Raw genomic sequence first — 24089 nt, forward strand, 5'->3', positions numbered from 1 at the left:
TATAACCTATTCTAAGACATATTCCATCCTTTGAAACAAATTTTGATGCAATCACTTAAATAGTAAAACTCCTTTTGCCTTCTTTGAAAAATGTTGTGCATGTTTTCTGGGGTTTTTGTTGTTGTTGTTGTTTGTTTTAGTTTAAAAAATTATGTACTATAGTTAAAATATCATAGCCCTATAGATTTCAGTTTGGTGCCCAACTGGAGCTTTTGCCTCCCAGGACTTTTTCAGATTTTTATTTTTTACTTTTTTCCTTCTTTTGCTTGATCTTTCTTTGTTTTTCCTTTCTCTTAGCTTCACTGCATGATAAATTCTGGATTATGTCTCACTGAAGCTTCAACACTACTTTTAACAAAGTGGCTGAACTTTTAACCTTTGAGCCCAACACTCTTTAAAACTATCACCAATATCCATTGTACTTTTTTTCTGTAGTTCTATGTCAGCTATAGGGAGGTTAAGCCTTTTAGTATTTAGGACCTTATTTACCCAGGTTCCTTGTAATGGCCAACAGAGAGGATTTAATTCTTTACTGGTCTTTCTCAAAATTCTTGGAAATATAAAATCCTGAGGCCTCTAACTGTCCATACTACTCAATCGTGCTACTTGATTGGTAATTAGTCTGCAAAAATAAGGAGTTCCTCGGTGTCAGTTTTCAATAGAAAGTCACTTATTTATAACCAGGCTTCAAATTTCCAACACAAAGGATGATTTTTTTTTAACCAGGTCATCTTACAGCATCCAAGCTCATCCTCCTCAGCAATGCATTCCCCTGCAAGGCAGCACAATCAGCATTTTCTAGAATTCCATAGCCAAACAGCTAGGATGCTTTCCAGATGCTCAAAAGGAAAGAACTTTTTTTTTTTTTTAATGTAGAATTTATACGTACATATTCCTCTTTGTGCCATTACAAACATTCATAAAATGTTACTCCAAGCTATGTCCTTGTATGAGGAGCCAAAAATCTGGCAGTTCTCTGTCTTATTTGTTAGAGGAATAATTTGATAAGCAGCGAACACTAGAGGGGGAGCTTACGCGTTCAGGAGACAGCTTCAGACTCTATGGGAGAGGATGAGACTGACATTAGAGCTTCCACAAGTCAGACTAGGACTTGGTCAGCCATGGCTAGGAAGTCAAAAGGTCAAGAATGGTAGGTGGCCAACTTATTGCCATTTTCCAAAAAGGCAGGGAATCATAAGCAGACTTGAGAAGTTCAGTAGCTGCTCTTGCCATGATATGGAATATTTTAAAGACCCCTCTGGAGGCAGTTTTAACAAGAGAAGTAGGATTACAGAGACTTTCCTCCCTTTACTACGACAGTCTGTCATTTAAATGTCTAAGGAATGATGGAATGAATTATCATAAAATTTTGACAAATTTGATGGCTCAAGCAAAAAAGGGAAATAGGCATTCTGATTATTAGGTTCTAATAAGACATGACATTTAAAATGAATTTACATGGTAGTTAGACCTTTGTATTTTTTTTCTCTGATTTAAAAAAACACAGATTATTTTCTTTGAAAAGAAAAGGACTTATTTCAGTTTCTCTTCTCTCTAGTTTAATGATTATAAATTCTATTTTAATTCATATATCTTTATCCTCCATAACCATAATCTGTTTGCTTTCCACAATTTGCCTGAGCTTAACAAATCTTAAAATGTATCTTGCTAGCATGTAGACTATTTTAGTAGACATATTTAGTAGAATTTTAGTTAAAAAAATATAAGCAGCCCTCTCACTTGTTATTAGCTTATTTTTTATGTATTACATTACAAAACAGTAGATAAGTCTTATTGATTTAAAAGAACAAACTGCATTTTCCAAAATGAAAAAAAAGCAATAAAAGGGGATTAACCAAAGTATTGAAAAACAAAATTAATTTTCTCTGATCTCAACTCTGCTTCTTTACAACCAAAGAGCAAGTTCTGTTTATAATAAACTATTTCATTAACCCACATGAGCAATCTCTGATATGATGTTTATATCATTTACTGAAGAATCAAACTTTAAAAAAAAAAAAAAAACGGGGACAGTTCAATCACAATTAGTCACCCTTGAAAACCCCTTGAACTTTTAGTTTAAAACTGAAATAGCTGGAGACATTTCCCAACTATGTACTTATTAATACATAAGAATATTATTTCTTTACAAAAAACTAAAAGAAATATGAAACACTTCAAAAAACACTTCTGGAATGTTTTTCATTGTGTCAGACTTTGACAACTATAAGTGAAGTAGAAAGAAACACTTGATTTTAGTGAATAAACTATAGAAGGATGATGTAACTGACCAAAATTTGACTTTTCCTAAAATTACTAAATTTTCCTAAAATTATACAAACAGAGGAATGTTTTTTAATAAGATTATTTTCCCTGGTATATTAAAATGTGGATATATTTTTTGCTTTCCAAGGGATTTCCTAGAACTGGGTGACTAGATTTTTTAATTTCTCTTCTGATTCCAGTAGTGTTATTCCCCAGAGGTTTGTTTAAGGCTAAGAGGCATCTCCCACAGGTCTGGATAGCAATTGTTACTTAAACATTTTTATTTATAAACTTAAATAATAGAGCAGAGGGAATATGGATTAAATATAGTAATTGTAAGTTTCTACAGTTTCATATTACAAAAGCCAACTATTGGGCTACCCAGTAAAATTCTATCTTGAGGTTTCTGGTCTGGCCATAGGCAACAGTACAAATTTTGAGCGTGACAACACAGTGGTCACACTTTCCCAGAGCTCAGAGTTTGCAGCTCTGGAGTCAGGCAATTGGGATGGGACCATGAACTGGCTACAAAAATGCAGATTTTCCCTTGTACTGTCAGGACTAGAACCATTCTGGTTACTCAGAAGAGATGTTTAGTTAACCATTTGTGGTCCCATCAAAGAAAAAAAAAATTGTCATGTTAAAAAAAAAATTGCTTCTAAATCCCTTGGGAGTATTAATTAAGCTTTACCAAAATACTTTAATCCCTCAAGTCAAATAAAAAAGTAGGTGTTCAGTGCTCAGTTGCTTCAGTGGTGTCCGACTGTTTGCGACCCTATGGACTATATCCCTCCAGAGTATTCTCTGTGCTTGGGATTTTCCAAGAAAGAATACTGGAGTGGGTTGCCATTTCCTACTCCAGGGATCTTCCAAACCCAGGGATCGAACCCATATCTCTTACGTCTCCTGCACTGGCACCAGCACCAGCCAAGGCACCACTAGCACCTGGACGCTGATATAAAGGGCATTGAGACTGCGAGTAAACATGATACGCTTGGAAACTATATCCAACATAAACAAGACCCGTCTCAAGTCCCTTGATTTGTTTGGTGCTTGATCTTTCCAATCAAGTGTATTTTCCAATATTTGTTTTATGTTTCAGGTGACTTAATTCCTGTAAATCTTGGATTTTCAAAAATTTTCCCAAATTGACTTAAACTTACTCTAATTCTAACTTTAAGTTTTATAAGTCAAGTAAATTTATTCTTGTTTTATTTCTTCCATTTCCATTTTGTATTTTAGGAATTTGAAAATGATTAAAATAAAAAATCACATATGTGATATGTATATTCATTTTGTGAGTTTCATTTTTTATTATATATTAAATGTATTCTTCTTTTAACTTTATTGTGTCACAATTGCAGGGAGGAAGATGTTACAACTAAATTATCAGTATATGTCTAAATATGATTCAGACACATAAAATAAGATTCAGACCTAGAAGTATAAGTGGGAGAAGATACAGTATGATACCTGATTTTAAAAATAGTTTACTAGAAAATTAATAGTTACATATTATATTCACTTGACAGTGAAGAATCAATAACCTTTCATGAAGTTTGATGTTTTCCTTACTTAGAAGAATGCATCAGTGTAAATGTCTCTGCTAATGACTAGCAATATAGCATGGAAATCCATGTCTACATTCTTCCTTCAAGGGTTTTATCATTCATTTTCAACATTTCATGAAAATAACATTCTGTTTGTTCTGTGTCCTACTGATGATATATTTTACTTTGAAACATAGACAGGACCAGAATGAGAGAAAGAAAGAAAAAGAGGTAAGAATATACTTACAAAGGTGGAAAATAACAAAAACCAATTGTAAAAGATTTGAAATCAAATGATGAAATTTTTAAGTACTTCATATAATTGAAACCAGATATCTACATAGAACTGTGTTAGAAAATGTAGCTAACAAGATAGGAATGTATATGTCTTTAATATTAGGTTGTTCTCACAGAGGCTCATGTTTTGATTAACCAATCCATTGACTCAGCAAACAAAAACATACTGATATACCACACAATATATTTAACTCTGACTTACTATAAACCAGACAAGACAAGCACTATTATGAAGCTTACAATATAATAGGGTTTCAGATAAGTAAATGGACAAGTATGATAAAGCAAGAGTAGGCTATTATTGGTACTCCAGTATTCTTGGGCTTCCCTGGTGGCTCAGCTGGTAAAGAATCCACCTGCAATGAGGGAGACCTGGGCTTGATCCCTGGATTGAGAAGATCCCATGAAGAAAGGAATGGCTTCCCACTCCATTATCCTGGCCTGGAGAATTCCATGGACTGTATAGTCCATGAGGTTGCAAAGAGTCAGACACGAATGAGAGACTTTCACTTTCACTAGAAAGAACAACTTATCCAGATTTCAGAAATCAAAAAAGATTTTGAAGGGAAGTGCCAAAACAGTCCTGAATGGATGAAAATAATTAAATAATTATAGAAGGAAAGAGGGTGGGGTTGAAAGGAATACTTAGGGAAAATGAACAAGAGAGTGCAAGGGAGGGAATGATGGGAGAATGGTAGATTAACAAATTTGTTAGCTACGAATGAGCCCACCTTTACCTGGGAGTAATGGAGAGCTGTCAAACACTTGCAAGCAGGGGAATGATCAAGGATTTGCATTTTAGAAAGCTTGTCCTCACAATGTGGAAAATGGACTGAAAAGCAACAAAATTATAGGCAAACAATTCTATTCTGTGGGAAGGATAACTGTGGTCTAACCTAAATCAGTGACAGGAATTACAGAGAAAAGCAGCCCTGTCTGGCAGCTAGTTAGAAGGTAGAGTGGACAGAGGTTTGTCTTGGATTAGATGTGATAGAAAGGGAAAAAAGTAATCAAGGTTATAAACAATATATTAATTATACCAAATGATCTCACTGCTACATTTAATGTGCTCATATGAGCCAACTGACTATAACCCCAAATATGCTGAGATGATACCATAAGGAAGCACATGGCATAAACAAGTTTATTCACCTATATATTCTCCATAATCTTAAACACCAGGATAATATTTTGACATGCAATCAAATTTGCTTACTTTAGTGAGAATATGATTTTTTTGTAACCACTTCAGTTTTACTAGAAATTTCTGAGTTAAAAGAGAATTACATCTATTTTTCATTAAATTATATAAAGCAAAGAAGTCCCCAAAATAAGAACAATTGTGGCATACTTAGAATCATAAATACTTGCCAACTGATGAACCACAGAGAAAATACTTGATAATGAATAATCCTTCTTCCAACCTTAAAAAAATGGCAGTATTGAATCAAAAGCACTTTAGAAACAAATATTTACACATTTGTGCTTGTATAATTATTCATATAGGTATATATGGAAATGTTTGCATTACACCTTTTAATTTAGTCCTATTTCCTTACTCATTCAATAAACTATTATTTTATGAGATATATGCAAACATTTATGCAAGTTATTTAATATAAAAGTCAAAAGGATTAGCTGGCTTATTAGATTCCCTCATTTCAGGATTATTAGTTTTAAGCATTGCTGCAGAAAGAGAGAGACAAAGAGAGGAATCTAATTTGCACCAAATAATTCACCTGCATTCTGAAAAACAGACCGAGGAAAACTTGAGAATATCTAGACAATAGCGAAAGTAGAAATTTACCTAGAATAATTGATCGCAGAACTTATAGTTTTGACAGGAGTGCATCCCTAGTTTTTTTAAAAGTGTAATCCTGTGATCTGGCAGATTTTTTTTTTCCATAGTAAACATCCCCAGTGATTAAGGAAGAAAGTACATGAGACGGGGTTAGGGCATGAGTCAAGATGTGGAGTGTGGAATTCTGTTAATTTCCTACCTTTGATTTGGATGTCTAATGCCTTCTTTTCTGATGAAGAAAATAATTTCAGTGCCCTTATCCCTTTAACTACGTATATCTCTCTAGTCCTTCCAGTAGTCCTTCTAGGACTCCTTCCAGGGGTCAAGCCAAATATTAAGAGAAAAAAGGTGCTGCATATATTTGCCAGTTCATAATATTTCTTTAATATTCTCAAACCCAAGTACATCTAAAATTGTAATCGCTAAAAAAAAAAATCTATAAAACATCAAACATATTTAGCCTGTTGTTAAAAATCAAGTTGACTGAGACTACCAGCCATGCAAAAAATGCTAGGTAAAATTTATGGTATGGAGAAGTTGCCATTCCAAGATTTGTTAAGATTTCCATGTTATTTAACAAAATCTTCCCTGGTGGCTCAGACGGTAAAGCGTCTGCCTGCAATGTGGGAGACCTGGGTTTGATCCTGGGGTCAGGAAGATCCCCTGGAGAAGGAAATGGCAACCCACTCCAGTACTCTTGCCTGGAAAAATCCATGGATGGAGGAGCCTGGTGGGCTACAGTCCATGGAGTCTCAAAGAGTTGGACACAACTGAGCAACTTCACTTTTACTTTCCTACAGGCAGGATACCATATGTTCTGGTTTTCCTGGCACAATCCACAGTATGTCTGTTCTCTGGCCTTACTAATAATAGTTCTCTTTCATTCTGAAAATGTATAAATTTGAATGACAAAATATGTGGTTACCTTACTAATAGAACTTTAGCACCATAGATGATCGAACAATATCGGTATATAGTGCTCTAAGAAGGATGTCATTATTTGGACATAATGATAAAGGGACATGAGGTTCAATATTAATCATAGGTTTTGATATTGTACTGCTTCTAGGAAATTACATTTAATAAACAAGGAAGTTAGGAATATCAAAATTGTGTAAACAAAGCAGTGAGTATGCATGCTTCATGCAGCTTGTGAAAATAACACTCTATGCCACTTAACCTTTATGGATTATTTTCACGACTGCATTATTTATAAGAAAGTTCAGTAAGTGAATCCCAAGGGGATCTCTGACTCAGGTGTCCATATATGGTGGTTGTTGGGCATTTCTAGTAGTTCTCATGAAGCCTGAGGAGAATGTTTCCCATCAGTGAATGACACTATCTTTTGCTATTCAGCACAAAATTTTAGAATTCAGAATCTCATTTTGTATTAGTAACCCATTGGGAGGTGCTACTTGCATTATTCTTTGCTCATCCATATGAGTCAGTTAGTTAAATGGTACAGAAGAGGAAACACGTTTTATGAAATTTGAAAATCTAAAGTGAAATTGATAAAGAATTGATTAAAAAAAAAAAAGAAGAAGAAGAATTGAAAGTACCCAAAAGACCCAGTAAAATAGGTGGCTTGCAATGTGTTAAATGTGTTTATTTGCACTTTCAAAGTTCAGATTTCCTCATACATTTTCATACTGATGGAGATAAAATGCTAAAGTCTTAAATCCCTCTATGCCATGCTGAGTTGCTAAGGGCTGTTGAGTTTTTGTTATTTCTCCTCTCGAGTTAGCTCTGATTACGCCTGCTGAGTGAAAAATTTGTATTTGCCGACAGAAATAGGAACCACCCCACGTGCACTTGCACTCAGCAAATGCTCCAATATATCACAAAGATTTGCTCAACCCACCTTCAGAGGCCAAATCGAGCATGTTATTTTCTGTTTAGATCTGATTCTGGAGCCTATCAGTCAGGAGTGTTTTCCAATCTCTGATTAAAGCAAGGCCTACAAAGCTGGAAGTGTTCACACACAGTCTCATTAGAGTGCTGGATAGAGTGACCCAGGCCTTCTAGCACAAAGCTCTGAGTGAACTTCAAATATGAGAGTGCATCAATCAAATCCAAGCAAGGCTTTTATGTCATTTTTCTACTTTGCCTTTAAAGTCCTATAGGAATGCCCTTTCCAGCTGTACAGCCGAAAAGCATTCAATAGAAACAAAAAAGCAAAGACCCTCAACCCCCTGCCCCCTCCAAATGGGTATGGTTTTACCTCCCCCACCAGGCACTAGAGAGTCCTCTGTGCGTTTAAATTATTTAGCATGTTCAACAATGCAATGAAGAGTACATTCGCATCACTCAATGGCTCTGTATTAATTATTTCAACCCATATGAAAACGAAACCAATAAAGTCAAAGGCAATGAGATTGCATATAGTATATCTTAAATATAGGTAGCGGAGAGATTGGGTAAAAGTAAAACAATGCTCAAGGAGGCTTTTCATTCCTAGCCCCCAACCCTCACCCTCAACTTCACTTCTTTCTTTCTTTGTGTTGACTTATACCACTAAGAAAACAAACAAACAAAAAAAGCAAAGGAATAAAATCATAGAGGAATATCAAGAATCTTGGCAGGAAAGATGATAAGGCATAAGTCAGAGAAAGAGGAGTCAAGCATTTAGTTAATGTTTCTTCTATACACAGCTCAGGGCACTAGAGTCATTTTCAAATATAGATCTTTAAAAGATAAGCAAAAAAGCAAAACAATATAAATTTGCCCACTAATATCATTAGAGGAAAATGCATTCATGCAGTTAGTAGTGATTATTAAATTTAGGTACTTTTGCTTCCCACATCAGGCCAAAAAAACATTATAACACAAGTAACATCAGTATGAATTAAATAAAATGAGGCTTTTGAAGCTTGAAAACAAAATAATTTAAAAGGAGAAAATAAATCTCTCCTACCGTATAGATAAAGTTTTCAGGATTTTGCACTCCTCTTTAACCAAGTGAATTGTTCAACTACTCAAGATATCCTATGTTTATCCAGTTAGTAATAGCAATCGACTGGAAATACAGTGTACATCAGAATATTGGGCACATACATGGCTTATTCAAGGGAATTCCCTGTACGCATACATTTGTTTCCATTTCTAAACTTTACTAAATGTGAGGCAAATACTACCCACAAATAGCACTTCACCCACTCAAATATATTACAGCCTGTAAAAGAGTGTTTGAATTTAGAGCAATATATATTTTTTAATTTAGCATGTGTTTCTTTACAGGGCTTCAGATGTTTGGAAGAATTATGCAGATTTTATAAATGAGTACTAGAGCATTATGCTACTTGATAGTGCCCCATCTGCGCTTCCCCTGTAGTGTTTGACGGGGCATCTGTGTAAATTGCTTTTTTTTTTTTTTTAATTAGTTTATTGCATAAAACTTAATACACTACCTGATGAAAAACTTTTGTTCATTTCAGCACTTCTTCCCCCGCTAGAATTGATATTCATCTTTAGCTCTAGTGAAGACTAACATCTTCCTTTGTACACTTCTAAACTGAAATAATAAAATAATGCTTTTCCCCTCTTTATTTATAGAGCATAATAACACTATGCTTATATGACAATAAATATTAAGAGCATGCGTGCTCATTTGTTCAGTTGTGTCTGACTCTTTGTGAGCACACGGACTGTAGCCCGCCAGGCTCCTCTGTCCACACAATTTTCCAGGCAAGAATACTGCAGTGGCTGCCATTTCCTTCTCCAGGGGCTCTTCCCAACCCAGGGATCAAACCCATGTCCCTCATGTCTCTTGCATTGCCAGGCAGATTTGTTACCACTGTGCCATCTGGATTATTTAAGAGTTTAAATAATAATTTCAGTTGATCACCCCAGTATTTCATATATTTTGTCATAGCTTCCCAACTAAAATATTTTCTAATATGTTTTCCTGCTACTGCTACTGCTAAGTCACTTCAGTCGTGTCCGACTCTGTGTGACCCCATAGACAGCAGCCCACCAGGCTCCCCTGTCCCTAGGATTCTCCAGGCAAGAACGCTGGAGTGGGTTGCCATTTCCTTCTCCAAATATGTTTTCCAGGGATATGTTAAAAAAAAAAATACTTTAAAAAACTTCCTGGGGAACAGATACACAGAGTCACAAAGTGTGTGCTGCCAATCTTTCTTTTCTTTCTAGGGTATGTTTGCCTCTAATTCAGTTGTTTAAATTAATGTCAACCTAGGAGCAAAAATCTTGATGAAATAAACTACAAAACAAATTATAAAATCAGTTTTCATTTGCCTATATCTTGTTTAGAAAATATAATAGAAATCCCAGATGATAAACTAAGTTTTTCAAGTTCATCTCAATACTTATTCTCTGGAGAAGCATTGCAAACTAAAGGAAATAGACACCCAGGACAGATAGGAGAGTTTCTGGAAACATTTGATAGGCAATATAGATTATTGGTTGGGGCTTTCTTGGTGGCTCAGGCAGTAAAGAATCTGCCAGTATTGCAGGAGACCTAGGTCCGATCCCTGGGTTGGGAAGATCCCCTGGAGAAGGAAATGGCAGCCCACTCCAGTATTCTTGACTGGAAAATTGAATGGATAGAGAAACCTGACAGGCTACAGTCCAAAAGTTCACAAAGAGTTGGACACGACTGAGCAACTAAGACACACACACATACACACAGAGATCATTGGTTAAGGGCCTAAGTTCTGAATGCAACCTATGTGAGTTGTGTAATTGTGAATTTTTTTTACACATTTATACTCCAATTTCTTTATTTTCAAAATGATCTCCTATGGTATTTACCACACAGAATCATTGTGAGTATTAAATAAGTTGATACTTGTCAGTGTATAAACAGTTTCTGGCAAGTAACAATTGCTCAAAAAATGTTATCTCTTTCAAAGTACGTTTTGGTGAGAATAGCTATTTTGCTAAAAACATAAGCTCACATTACATCTGAGCTTATGAAAAAGAGTAACTATTACTTTTTCAAAACTTAAAATCCTTATTTTATGAAACATTTAATTCAAGAAGACTTATATGTAAGATATACTGTTTTTTTTAAAATAACCAAGAGGACAAAAAAGGCAAGTATTACTTTTTCAAAAATTAAATACTTATTTTATGAAACATTTAATTCAAGAAGACTTATATGTAAGATATTATATTCTTTTTTTAAAATAACCAAGAGGACAATCCTCTCTAAAACTACATTTTATTTCATGAATCTTTCAGATTGAAGTCTTAACACAGTCTTCCAGTTTTGAATTGTATAACTTTAGAGCTATTTATTTCTTTTCCCACATTATGGTCAGCATAAAGGTAAGCTCCATATGTTTTAAATAGTATACTATGTAAACAATTTTTTCCACTTACAAGCTGTATAAATTATTTATCCAATGAGGTTAACTATTTATTTAGTGGACACTGATACTATAATTGATCTATAACATTACATACTAATATTTGTGCCCTGTTATTTTCTCTGTCAAATATATTTTTTTAAAAAAAGAAGAATATAGATAGATTTTGATACTGAATTTACCTTATCTAAAAATTTGGAAAGCCCATCAATGAGGTGTACCCTTGGAATTTAGAAAGTTTTAATATATGAAAATCAAAATGTCAACTACTCTGACTTGGAGCAAACTGAATCATGAATTAAACCCTCACACTGTATAAATATATAAAAGTGTAGTAAGCTCCATGAGTGTTCTTAGGCTCACATATAATATATATTACATCCAGTAGCATAAAAAGTTTAAAAGTTACTTGCTCTGTATGATAAAAATATTTATACGCATCTTGCCCCAAGATTTAAAGTATAAAGGTTTCCAGCAGTTGCTTAACACTCAAGGGAAGAAAAAAAAATCAGTTTGATACCAGTTATGAAAACTATTGAAGAAAGACTATTTCATAGCTACGGTTTACCTTTTCCTTGTGGAAGATGATACTTAGTACAATCTTAGTTGTGAAGCAATAATACTTTAGCAGTGTTTTCCCACATAAATGTACCAGTTACTCCAAAATCTAGTCTCCACATTTCCTCTATTTTGAAGTATGCTCACCTTCACAAAGGCCAGAAAATAAAAATTACACACACATACACACATACACCATGCACCTCTGAAAGTTAAAAATCAAATAAAATGTTCTTCAATTTTTCATGCCTAGTTTGGAAGATTTGTCACAGGTAATATTTTATAAATATCAAATCTACATGTGATTTTCCAGCCATTGAAGATTCTTAATGGTATAGGAGACTAAGAATTACTCAGTTTTCCCTCGATAGAATAAAAAAGTTATTAATCACATACCTTTCTTGGGTATTCCATGTTATTCTATAAGAGCTAAAGATACACAGATTCCATTTTTACAATATAAGTGTTACAAACAAATACTATTTGGGTAAGTTTGGATCAGATTGATTTTTCTGAGCTTTATTCTACCTACTTGACAAGATATCCAAGATTTTTCATAAATATGTTAAAGTTAATGCCCTTTTCTCTGAGAGCAAAGGAAGTCATAATCACAGCTATGAAATCATACCCATGGACTATCAAACATGGTTAATTTTTCTTTCCTTAATAAAATCTTCCCCATCATTTAAGTTTTAGCTTTCTTAACTTTTTTTAAGATGGCATACCTTTTCTAAAACAGTACCCAATTTTATATTTATAAAAACAGAATTCTTTGCCTACATTCATTGTTATTATTACGACTACTTTTATCCAAGGGGTAAAAAAATAAACCAATTTTTCAAAAACAGAAGTTCGTGTAGAGAAATTTGAATCGGTCAAATGAGAGGTGAAATTCATACACTGGCAGGAGTACTGACAAAGCAAAAAGTATCCAGTCAAACAAAGACTTTCCCAAATTTGCTAATCATTATTTTTTAGACCAAGTTTCCACCCACCTACCCCCACCATTGTATCAAGTTGAAGTGTCTGAAAGAAGATAGACCCCAAAGCACAGTTTAAAATGCTTTAATTTTTTTTTTAATGTGATACTGTCCTTTTTAAGGGTTCTTTCATATGTGATCAGTCAGAGATACTGACTTTTGTGAGTTAACACAAAAGTGAAATAGCACTTTTAAGTGCTGTCTCTCTTTGGAGATTTAATGTGCTTTGTAATGTCTCTGAGATCAGTCAGGGAGAGACGAGAAAAAAGAAATTTGATTTTGAGTCTGGACCAAAGCTCGGTGACTTGAGAGGCACCTAAACATAATGAAAAGGAAGAAGTTTCAAAGAGAAAGTTGGCAGCTATGACCAGAATCCACAGGGCTAGCAGCACTGACATCAACCAGAGGCAGATTTAGAGGGGTACCCTATGATCTCGCTTGATACCATTGACACTTCAAGACCCAGTTTCATTGGGGAACAGTCCAGTAAAAGAACACCTCCAAAGGACACAGCATGGTTGCGGTATTGAGAAAGACATGAAAATGCCAGCACCAAGGGCCTAAAGCTGTCCTTTTCTCCTCCAAAGATCACATATATCTGGGGAAAGCAAAAGTCAACATCTGAAACCTGCTTTTTCAAGCTTGACTTGAATGATATAAAGTTGGCCGTATAATAGCTAGATGCTTACCTTTCTGACCTAGGTTTGGTCTAAAGTAAGAACAAGTTATTAGCTGATTCCTAGTAGTCTTCACTTACCTCCTGGTGAATAACTTTCTACTCTAGTTTTTTTTATTATTATTATTTAATTAAAGTAACTGTCAGCTAAATTTGTGTCAAATACTGAAAATCAGCACAGAACGCTCTGATCACTTTGCTGTTTTCCAGTGTTTTCAAAGATCTCTGTATTTCTGCTAACAGTTCTGAAGGTTGAAATTGATGCCCAAGTAGCTATGTATGAAATGCAAATTCTAAGTTGGGTATAAATAGTATCTGAACAAATAATGACAACATTAATCTGTGAATTAAAGAAATCATACAGATATTTTAACATAGAATGTGTATGTTGACAAAAGGGGTGGGTGCTTGAGTTCCATGGAACTTTAGGACACTTATACAGCATAAGAAAACAAAAATCTAGAACAATTATATTAATTATACATTGGATTTTAAAATTACAGATCAAATGGATGCATCATGATGATATCCATTCTAAATTGGCATCTGTCCCCAGTTATGTGTAAGGCTAAATTAGAATTGAATCATGGTTTATAGAAGGCTTTACAAATTTGCTTATGTAAGAACTTTGTTCAAAATGAAAGAATTATTTGTCAAAATAACTAAAGGAAAAATATCACTTTCAGTGTAGGTGCTCAGACAATTAAAGGAAAGAAATGATAATTACCGTTTCGAATATCTTTATGCTCAACTTCAATAGAAGATACCGAATTCTCTGTCTGCCTCCGTAATGATCACTGCCTTCAGTATATAATTTTGGATATATCTTCATGACAGCAACATATCTGATTAATTTGATATAAAAATCAGTTAAATTTAGTGAAAAAAATGAGTATAATGTCTTCTTTCATAGAACAGTAATTGAACTTTAATGTTTTAGGAGACTATCTTAGCATTTTCTGGACACTTTGAAAGCTCTTTAAACGAACAACAGTTTCAAAAGACTGAAAACTCCCATACAGTAAAATCATCACTACACCTTTAGTATTAGCCAAGGCATCTATTTTGTGAAACCAATTCTAAAGGAATTCCTAAGGAATCAACATTTTTTGAGGTAACAGAAGTTCTATTTCTGTTAATTATTAAATGAAGCGAGATGTATATATGTGACTTTAGTCACAGTCATAAACTAAATTTACAGAATTTCAGTCCTTATTGTCAAAGTTCAAACAAGATTGTCTGATGGCATTATAAATACTGGCAAAGAAAACATAATCATTCAAAAAAGTACCAGAAATTTATCTATTGGAAAGATATTTACTAATATAGAGTATGTGGTTATTTACAAATGAGTGTTATATGTCAATGATATAGTTCGCATAAGTTAAAATGTGAAAGTAGTCTTTTGTACATTATAAGTACTTAAAATAAATTTTACCACCTAGCATCCCAAACCCTTCTGTCTCTTTAGGTATTTCTCTCATCAAATCTAAACAAATATCTTATCCTCACATGGAATACCTACACTAAATATAATCCTTGGCTCTGTTTTTTGTTTTAAAGTTATCTTGCTGGTCTTTACAGAGCTCCCACATCCAGGGGCCACACAGCCTATAATTTTGATCATACATCAATATTAGTAAACCAAAATTCTATCAAAAATAAAACACTGTTAGTTTGAGACATCTTTTCTATCTCTCACTCTAGTTTTTACACAGCTAGTCTATGATTTTCCTATGAATAGATCTATGTTACTTTGTTAAAAAAAATTTATTAAGTCATTCACATGTGTTGATAAATATAAACCTCCATGAAGAAATATGAGAAAAATCCTATGGCAAACATTGGGAATAATACATATTACTGTCTTTTCTGCTCATATATGATTATGTATCTTCATAAATGTATCTATAGGAATGTCAATGTCAATTATTCCACTCCACAAATATTTATTTAAATTCTACCATATACCAGGTTCTGAGGATTCAGAAATGATCAAATCTGATGAAGTTATTCTTCCCATGGAGTATACAATTTAATGGGAGGAGACAGAATATGTTAAGTAGTAATAATTTTTTTATATAAAGTGAAGGCAGGACACAAAAATAACAAGGGACTGGAATGGATCCATTTATTGTATGATTCAGCTGGTGTTAATAAAACTATCTTTCTCATTATCATGACACCCCACCAGTGAATAAGTTTTGTTTTGCCTAAAGTGTAAAGTTGAAGGAAATAACCAGGGAACTTTATCCAGGAAATCTAATTGTCATTCTATCAGTTTTATAAGACTTCAAATGACCTAAAATATTCCTAATGATAAAACATTAAAAGTCCAATTCAACTAACATTTAGTGGGTAGGATTATGCTACATGATTTAACTTGCATATACATACCCTCTTATTTAAGATTTTCCTAGTCATTTGATGCTTATTTTCGTATAAGTCATTATACTCAATACTCTACAAAACATGTCACTTGACAAGTTAACAGTCTAGCCCTTAAATATCTTCAATTGCTAGTTTGTAGAATGCTTCATTATAAGGCAATACAATTATTAGACTAGTATTTACCTATGTCTTCTCTTTAGTTTGGTGGTATCTCAGTTTTTGGAAGGAAAAATGGCTCTACTGGTTTTTAAAAGGTCCAGTTAGGAATCAATTTCTGAGTTCCAATTTTTTAAATATTGATAGTTTTACTTCAAAATTTCTGTCTATATAATGATCCCTGGTTTCAAATTAAACATGATTCTTGAAATACCATCCTTCTTGCTTTCACAAAATAATGTTTTTTACTAATATATGCAGTATGATAAAAATTCTAGAAATTTAAATATTTTCAATTCTTTTCAATATTATCCATCAATAAAGAAAAATTCACTGTCACCAATTTCTCTCAAATTCATATTACTTAAGTAGTCTGAAAGTGAAAGTGTTAGTCACTCAGTCATGTCTGGCTTTTTGCAACCCCTTGGATTATGGCTTGCCAGGTTCCTCTGTCCATGGGATTTTCCAGGCAAGAATACTGCAGTGGATTTCCATTCCCTTCCCCAGGGGATCATTCCAACCCAGGGACTAGACCTGGGTCTCCCTCATTGCAGGCAGATTTTTTACCATCTGAGCCACCAGGGGTTTAAGTAGTCTAAATAGTTACAAAAGTATGATTCTCATCACTTGTGATTACTGTCTTTGAAATATACCAATATATATTTTCATGAGTTTAGTTAGTAAGCCCCTAACTTTTCATGAGGACTACTGGAAAAAGAAACAAAAATGGCAAGAACAGCTACTCCATAAATAAATTTGAGGGCCAGCTATTCTGGGTAAATATTGAAGTGAAATTTTTCTTCAAATCTTTATTATCACAAAGTTATATTAAATAATTGCATATGGGAGCTCCACATCCTATAAGCAATGGTTGCTATGAAACTTGTTTATAATTTTAAGACCAACTATATTTAGTACAGAATTCCATGATTGCGTGGAAAACTTTCCATATGTACCACCTACTCCTTTCTATGGTCTTTAAGGTCATTAGAACACATTTTTTTGAGGAGTTTAATTTGAGTCTAAATCTTCAGCTCCTTCAGAGGACACTTGAGAAGGTATGGAAGAAGCTCTATTTCAATTTGTTATTTGCAATATCTTTTTGTAGCATAGAGGAGAGAAATGGATGCAATTTCTCAAATGAGAGTTCTAAAAATATGAGCTATTGGCCCAATTTAATTCTAATTTCATTGATAGCTTAAACACCAGCTTTTATTATGAGAAAACATGTCTAGAGTCTTGTTCCAATTGCTGTCTTTCTGTGTTTTTCACTGTCCCAGAGGAGAAAAGCATACCCCACAATCTTATCTAAAGAAGGATATGAACCAGGGTTCATATAGCAGGAACGATGCATATCTCAACCACTTTGAAGGCAGGAATTTCTAAACTATTTATTTTTGTTTTCAAAAAATATTTACATTGAATAAAATGAGCCATAGATGGTGACAGATTTTGTATCACCCTTCAGAGATGTATCATCTACTGCTTGAGGCCAAGAAATGAGTAGTTTCCATAATTAAGAAGCAAAATTGAATAATTGGACTGTGGCTCATAAAGATTTTTTTCCTCTAAGAAGGAAAACTATGTAATCTGTAAGTCCCAGTCAAGTGGGCTTACTTGATTTATGCATTTTAAGCACACAATTAACTTGTGCTCATTTAACATAGCCACAAACATTCAAGCATAGATTTTTTAATTCTCTTTCATCAAAATATTCACACAATAGTTTTCTATTCACTCAGAGTTTTCTTTGAATAAAAATATACTCTTTGTTTAATTTTAACATAAATTTGAAGAAAGATTAAGAAAAATAGAAAAGTGTTACCCCTAATAAATGAAACATTTGACAGTCATTACAGCATTGTGAATTATAACATAGTGAAATGATACAACAAATTTGACTCACACTTGCCTCTAAGGCAAAGACTTACTTTAATGATTAACATTTACAAATATTGTATTTTATTATACCTTTATTCAGTTTATTCTCACATTGTATTGTATAGTAGAATATGTTTCACTAGGCAAAATCATAAAGTAATTGAAACGTGATGATAAACTGAAAAAGTTTTTCATGTGCATTTTTTCAATCATTCATTCATCAATTCAGTGGATATGAATTGAATGTCTACTATGTCCTGGATGCCAGGGCTATAACCATTAAGAAGACAAAGTTATAGCTATAAAGGAACTTGTAGTCTAACTCCATGAAGGAAATAGGCTATTACAGTTACCTAATTTAAGCCTGAAGGGTTTGTTCTAATCCAAGTTTTTTTCTTGAAATTTCATGTAATGTTGGGGCCTTCAATAACTCAATAGATTAGCCTTGGTTTCTTCTATCTACTGAATGACACCCTGAAGAAATACCCAAATAGTCTGTGTGTCTGCTACTTTCCAACTTTCTGAATCAAGACTGGTTTTGGAAACTGTTGAGTAGATGAGTATCTTTGCTTCACCACATTCTTCCTAGTTTACTCATCAACTTTTAAGATACTGTTCAGTCATTCAATCTATCCATGAGCTTTAAAGAATGTTCAAAAGAACATGCGGAGCCCTTCAGAAATCAGACCCTAGAAAAATTTATAACGTGGATATCCTGTAACACTAACAATGGTGGGTTATTATTAGTGTTAAATTTATAGAGAATTTCAGGGCTTTGATTACTTTGAGGAACATATAATGCATACAGGACCTTTTTACCTAGGAATCAATGAATTATATACATATGTGTGCATATATGTGTGCATATATATGTTTGTACATTTATATATTATAGTACTTGATGTCTGGAAGTTTGTTTTCTTGGAGTCACATATGTGACCATATATGTGTGTGCTTATATGCATAAACATACATATACATGACAAATGAAGGAATTAAATTTCTGGGGCCTCTAAATTTTAACATTTTTTCCAATATTTTTTGGCTAATCCCTACAATAAAGTCCTAGCCATTTATCTACACTATATTACCAAATGTTGGCAGCAAAATGTGTCTGAAAATATTATAAGGTCATTCCCAGAAAACCATCTCAGAGAAGCAATAGCCTTGGGCTTTCTGTTTGATCATGTTTGATCAAAAAATTACAAGGGTAAATGTAGGACAAGGAAAAAAATGGGTGTTAAGTATAATACTATTTCTAGAACTATCCTAATTGTATGTCACAACTATAAAAATTTAAAAATTAGAATAGCTTGTTTTTTAAAAAGTTTGTTTTAAAAAAATGCATATATTTGCTATTTTCACTATGAAATTTTTATAATACATTATCATATAGTATATTATTCTAATATTATATGTAACATTACCATTTCCAACATGTTAAGAATTTACTAGGTGATGTTTGAAGAAAACATCACCTAGATTTTCTTTGCATCTGCATTACTAAATAATTTGTATTTTTAAGTAGAGTTTTATGTAGCAATTATATATCCAAAGAAAATGATACTTTTATCAGTTCCTATAGTATTCATCATGGCTGCAATCAATGCTTCCTTAATAATTATTTGTCTATTTAAATTAAAGTTGATTCATATATATATTTTCCTACAGTAGAATGATTCAAATATTTTCATAGGATGAACGTTTACATTTTAAATAGTTGATGGTGGCTATTGTCTAGCCTGTAAATAAGAACAGCAATAATGTGTATCAAAATTGAGAGATAAGTAAACACTTCATTGATGTCATCAGCCTCTGCATTTTTAAAAGACACTTTTTCATCTCTGTGACACCACTTTCCTCGTTAGATGCTTAGTACCTTCAAGATCTCATTAGACACCTTCTTGCATCTATGCATATAGTTTTCAGAAAAACTAATGCATAGCTAGTTACATTAACTCTGTGCCAGGTATTTGTGGATTATTACATTACTTATTACTACATCCCTGTGCTTTAAGTCAATAGACTATATTGCCAAGAATGGTATGTAGAATTTCTCCCTAAAATTCTGCAAGAAGAAATTCTCTGTGGACACTTATGGGTATGGAGAGGGGTAGCTTTCTAAAGTAGTTCAGCTAGTGTTTATTTAGCATGTACTATGTGCAAAGTACTGTAAATGGCAAGAAAGCAGGTGCATTCAATCCACACTTTTGGCAACATGGTTCCCATTATATATTCAAACTTACTCAGGTTGCCCAATTCACAGAACTGTAGTTGATTTAAATGTGAATTAAAAGTTTAATACTCTGACCACATGGTGATTTTTTACTCCTTTAGGTCCACCTTCAAGAGTTGTCTGAAGGAATAGGTTTACTTGGTTCAAATATATTGTGAAGACATTTTAACCATATTAATGAATCTTTTATTTATGGAATGTCACTAAATGGTAGGTTTGCCTATAACTGTTTTATCTTTTTGATCCCAACTTAACTTTTAAAGAAAGTTATTAAAGATGGACACCCAGAACCTATAACCATGTATTTGGAGCTCGAAAAGGAAAAATGATAAAGGTGAATAACCAGGACCTTCCTTCACTAATTCCTTTCTTCCCCTGAAGAAAGGATAAGGATAATTTTATAGAGGAATAAGGAGGCTTTTATAGACGAATAAGATAATTTTATAGAAGAATACTAAGAAGGAGAAGGATAATTTTATAAAATCATTATTCATGTTTCACAAGAAGTTATCTGTCTGCTAAATCATAGTCTGACTATCTTTAAAATGACTTCCCCTAAGAGAACTAAAAATTGAGAAAACTAGTTTCCTCTGGACCAAAGGAAACCTGATTCCCCAGAAAGGTGTAACTCTTCTGAACTCTTCTGAATTGGTTTTCCCACTTTAAAATCTTCAAGGGTATACTGAAATAAGTCACAAAAGACTTATGTCTTTCCCTCATACTTCCTATGTAAAGAAAACGGGCTCTATTTTCTTCTGCTCAAAGTAAGGTAACTGTTTCACACATTACATATCTCATTGTGGGTTAACACATTGTTATAGTGATAACTCAGCTTAATAGCTGATTAGATGTGTAAACATGCCAATTCTATGATAGTCTTTTCTAAAAACTTGTATGGAACCATGGGGGATTTTCACAAATATCTTAAGTAATTCAATCCTAAAAGTCAATTTTGCAGTCAGGATCCAGTCTCCTGTTTCTTAAGGGAATAATAAGAGAAGAGGAAGGCAAGTGGAGAACCATATTCAAATGGATTTGGGAAAATCAAAGGACAAAGACTGGTGCTTACTGCTTACATGTACTATAATGATCAGAAAAGCTGTATCACCCTAGTGTTACCCTCTCAACCAGCAGGGATGGTGCAGTGGGGAGTGAGTAAATATGGCTCAGTGGGTGCATACTCATATGATCCTAACATGATTTATGCTCCAGTAAGTCAGAGGATCAACTTGAAGTTTCCTGTGGTCCTAGAGAGGGGCAAAAATTGCAATGTCTTGTGTATCAAAGAAGCTATTAAAACAACTCTGTAAGAGAAGCCATGTAGGTTCATGGGGGAGGGATACAGGTAGGCTGTGTTTGGTCCAAAAGCCAAACTCTTTAGTAGATAGATCCCCCTGTGAAGCCAGTTTAGGTCATGATCAAGATGCTTATGCCCACCCCCAAGTTTGGTGACTGCATAAGCCTCAGAAATACAGATTTCTACCAACAGGTATGGGTAAAGAACACTGAATGGTTAGCATTATCTTCCAAATGAAGAACTGAAGTAGATCCTAAGTTCATTCATAAAAAATTACAATGTTATACATTTTACACAACTGTGATTAAGTACTGAGATACATTCCTGACAACACTGTCATTCTTCACTAAATGATGATCACTTCTGCTAACTGTACAAAGATTCAGTTACAAAAAAAAAAAAAAAAAAAGGATATGTCCCAAAAGATATATTCAAATATCATACTCACAACTTGGCTTAGAAAGGGTGCTATTTACTTACCAGGTCTTGGCTTTCAAAATCCTAAGTATGGAGAATACCAGTTTGATCAGATAATGTAGCTTCCATGATGGCTTGTTCAAAAAAGTTGGATTATGAAAGTATCCATGTGTTACTTTTATGAATTGTAATATCTTAATTTTACATCAATATTATTGATGCCAAAATGATGGAATAAAATATAACTCAGTTCCACAAAATTCTCTTCTGGAGTAAAATTGGGGGCAGATAGCCCAAGTTTTTAAGGTGAAGTTTCTTCTTTGATTTACTTCACAACTACAAATACCATTACCTAAGTAAAAGCTAAACCCAGTCCTCAGTAATTTCAAAGAACACTTTGGATGCTTGGTTTCAATGTCTGCTTTTTAATAAGGAAATATGATTTGTTACCAAATTCAAAATGCTAAGAATTGGCTTTTCCCTCTGTGAGAAAGAGTGTGTGTGTGTGTGTGTTTGTATGTGTGTCCTGTAGCCCCACCTCAATTCATGGTAAGGCAATTTCCCACTTATTTAAATGAACCATAGACAGAATTGTTCTTATATGAAAGTGAGAAGAATAGAAGTTTAAATAGCATGAACTGAAGATCAATAAAATGAGAATTGACAAAGCCAAAATGGAGGAAAAGAAGTATTTCACCTAACAATTGTCTATACTGGAAATTTCTTTAATCAAAAAATTAATCCATTAGTTGTATCATATAAGATAAGGCTTAAATGCAAATACATTTCATGGAACACACTGACAAGTACAATGTAATTGTAAATGAATGATATCAGACTTTTACTGAAAAATTTTAACTTTAACAAAGCAGGTGCTGGAAGAGTCTGAAAGCAATGTATGCCAAAATTTAGTATACTGGGTAGGCAGGAGGGATGCCACAGAAAAATAAAAAAGACAGTGTTGTCTTAGACTTAGGGTCATAATTAGTTCTATTAATGTTGATAGCCATGTTGGGACTATAGTGATTCTCAAATAGTTCTTCAAATGTGTTTCATTTCTTCAACATATTTATCGAGCTCCTACTATATCTAAGGCATTCAGGATATAGCAGTGAACAAAATTAACAAAACTCCCTGCCCTCAAAGAACTTCCAACCTGGATAAGAAGTATATCAACAAACACACTATATATGTCAGAGCTTAAAGACCTTCAGATGTGGATAAAGGAAATAAAACATGATCTTGGTGTTGGTAGATTTATAATCTTAAATTGGGCACTAATGGAAGGTATAGAAAGGTAAAGACCTGAAAGAGATGAGGGAGAGAGATATGCAACTATGCTTGGGAAGAACATAATGAAATATTGGAAAAAACTGGTGCTGAAACAATTTTGCTGAATTTCAATCCAACCATGTCTATGGGACCACTTCATAATATGTGTTGTTCAATTTATTGCTAAGATTTATAATTCTGTTGATATAATTCATATATATAAAATGTATAATACACACACATAATGTATGTGTATATTTATGTACATCCTCATATGCAAGTTTGTACCTAGTGCATAAATTTATGCAAAAATCTTTTCATAATCAACATTTCAATTTATCTTATCTAATAAGAATGGGGCATAATGAATTAAACTAGAAAGAACTCATTTTATACTCTGTATGTCACTCAAACTTAGAGTTACAAAGCTTATCAGAGTATTTTAAACTGAGAGAGTAATTTAGAGACAAAAACGAGACTACCCATTGTTATAGCCCATTAAGTCTTTTTAAAAAAATAAAAATAAGTTCCCTAATTTAACAGTTAAAGACCTAATAAATTTATAACTAGGAACTATTGTACTTTTTAAAAAAAACTTTATTTTCATCTTCAGATGAAAATTCTGCAATATCTTCCTAGTTTAAAAAATTACTGTACATATTTTTGTGAAATTCAAGGGACACTGTCAACCCCAGTAAAGTCAGACTGGCACAGATTTGCAAGCCCGTTTATCTTCATAAGGACAGCCTGACTGTGACACCTCACCTTACATTCTTCAAAGAGGCTACATGTAATATTCAGGGATTTTTACAGAAAATCACGCAGTTAAAAAAATAAAAACAACCTTTTGTAACAAATTAATGTATTCCAGTGCATCTGCTCAGTAGCTGTGGCTTAAATATGATTTGAGAGATTTTGCAAAAAAGAAAAGGAGAGAAGGAAATGAAGGCAAGAGGAATGGGAAGGAAAATGAAAAAAATGA

The 24089-nt window shown here is 33.4% G+C and overlaps 1 long non-coding RNA gene across 27 annotated transcripts in view; it reads right to left on the minus strand.

The window, feature by feature from the left end:
• Positions 1-24089, minus strand: part of LOC129639491 (uncharacterized) — a 347939-nt gene that overhangs the window by 280068 nt on the left and 43782 nt on the right. For 23 of the 27 annotated variants that reach the window (XR_008708473.1, XR_008708446.1, XR_008708438.1 and 20 more), the window contains one exon: positions 14185-14302. This is a non-coding gene — a long non-coding RNA (uncharacterized LOC129639491). Of the gene's footprint in view, positions 1-4009; positions 4469-11811; positions 11949-12312; positions 13098-13139; positions 13380-14184; positions 14303-24089 lie in introns of those variants that run through there. The other 4 variants (XR_008708450.1, XR_008708454.1, XR_008708464.1 and 1 more) reach the window with 4 other exon arrangements.

This window comes from Bubalus kerabau, chromosome 1, assembly GCF_029407905.1.
Source record: "Bubalus kerabau isolate K-KA32 ecotype Philippines breed swamp buffalo chromosome 1, PCC_UOA_SB_1v2, whole genome shotgun sequence".
In the NCBI taxonomy this organism is placed as follows: domain Eukaryota; kingdom Metazoa; phylum Chordata; class Mammalia; order Artiodactyla; family Bovidae; genus Bubalus; species Bubalus kerabau.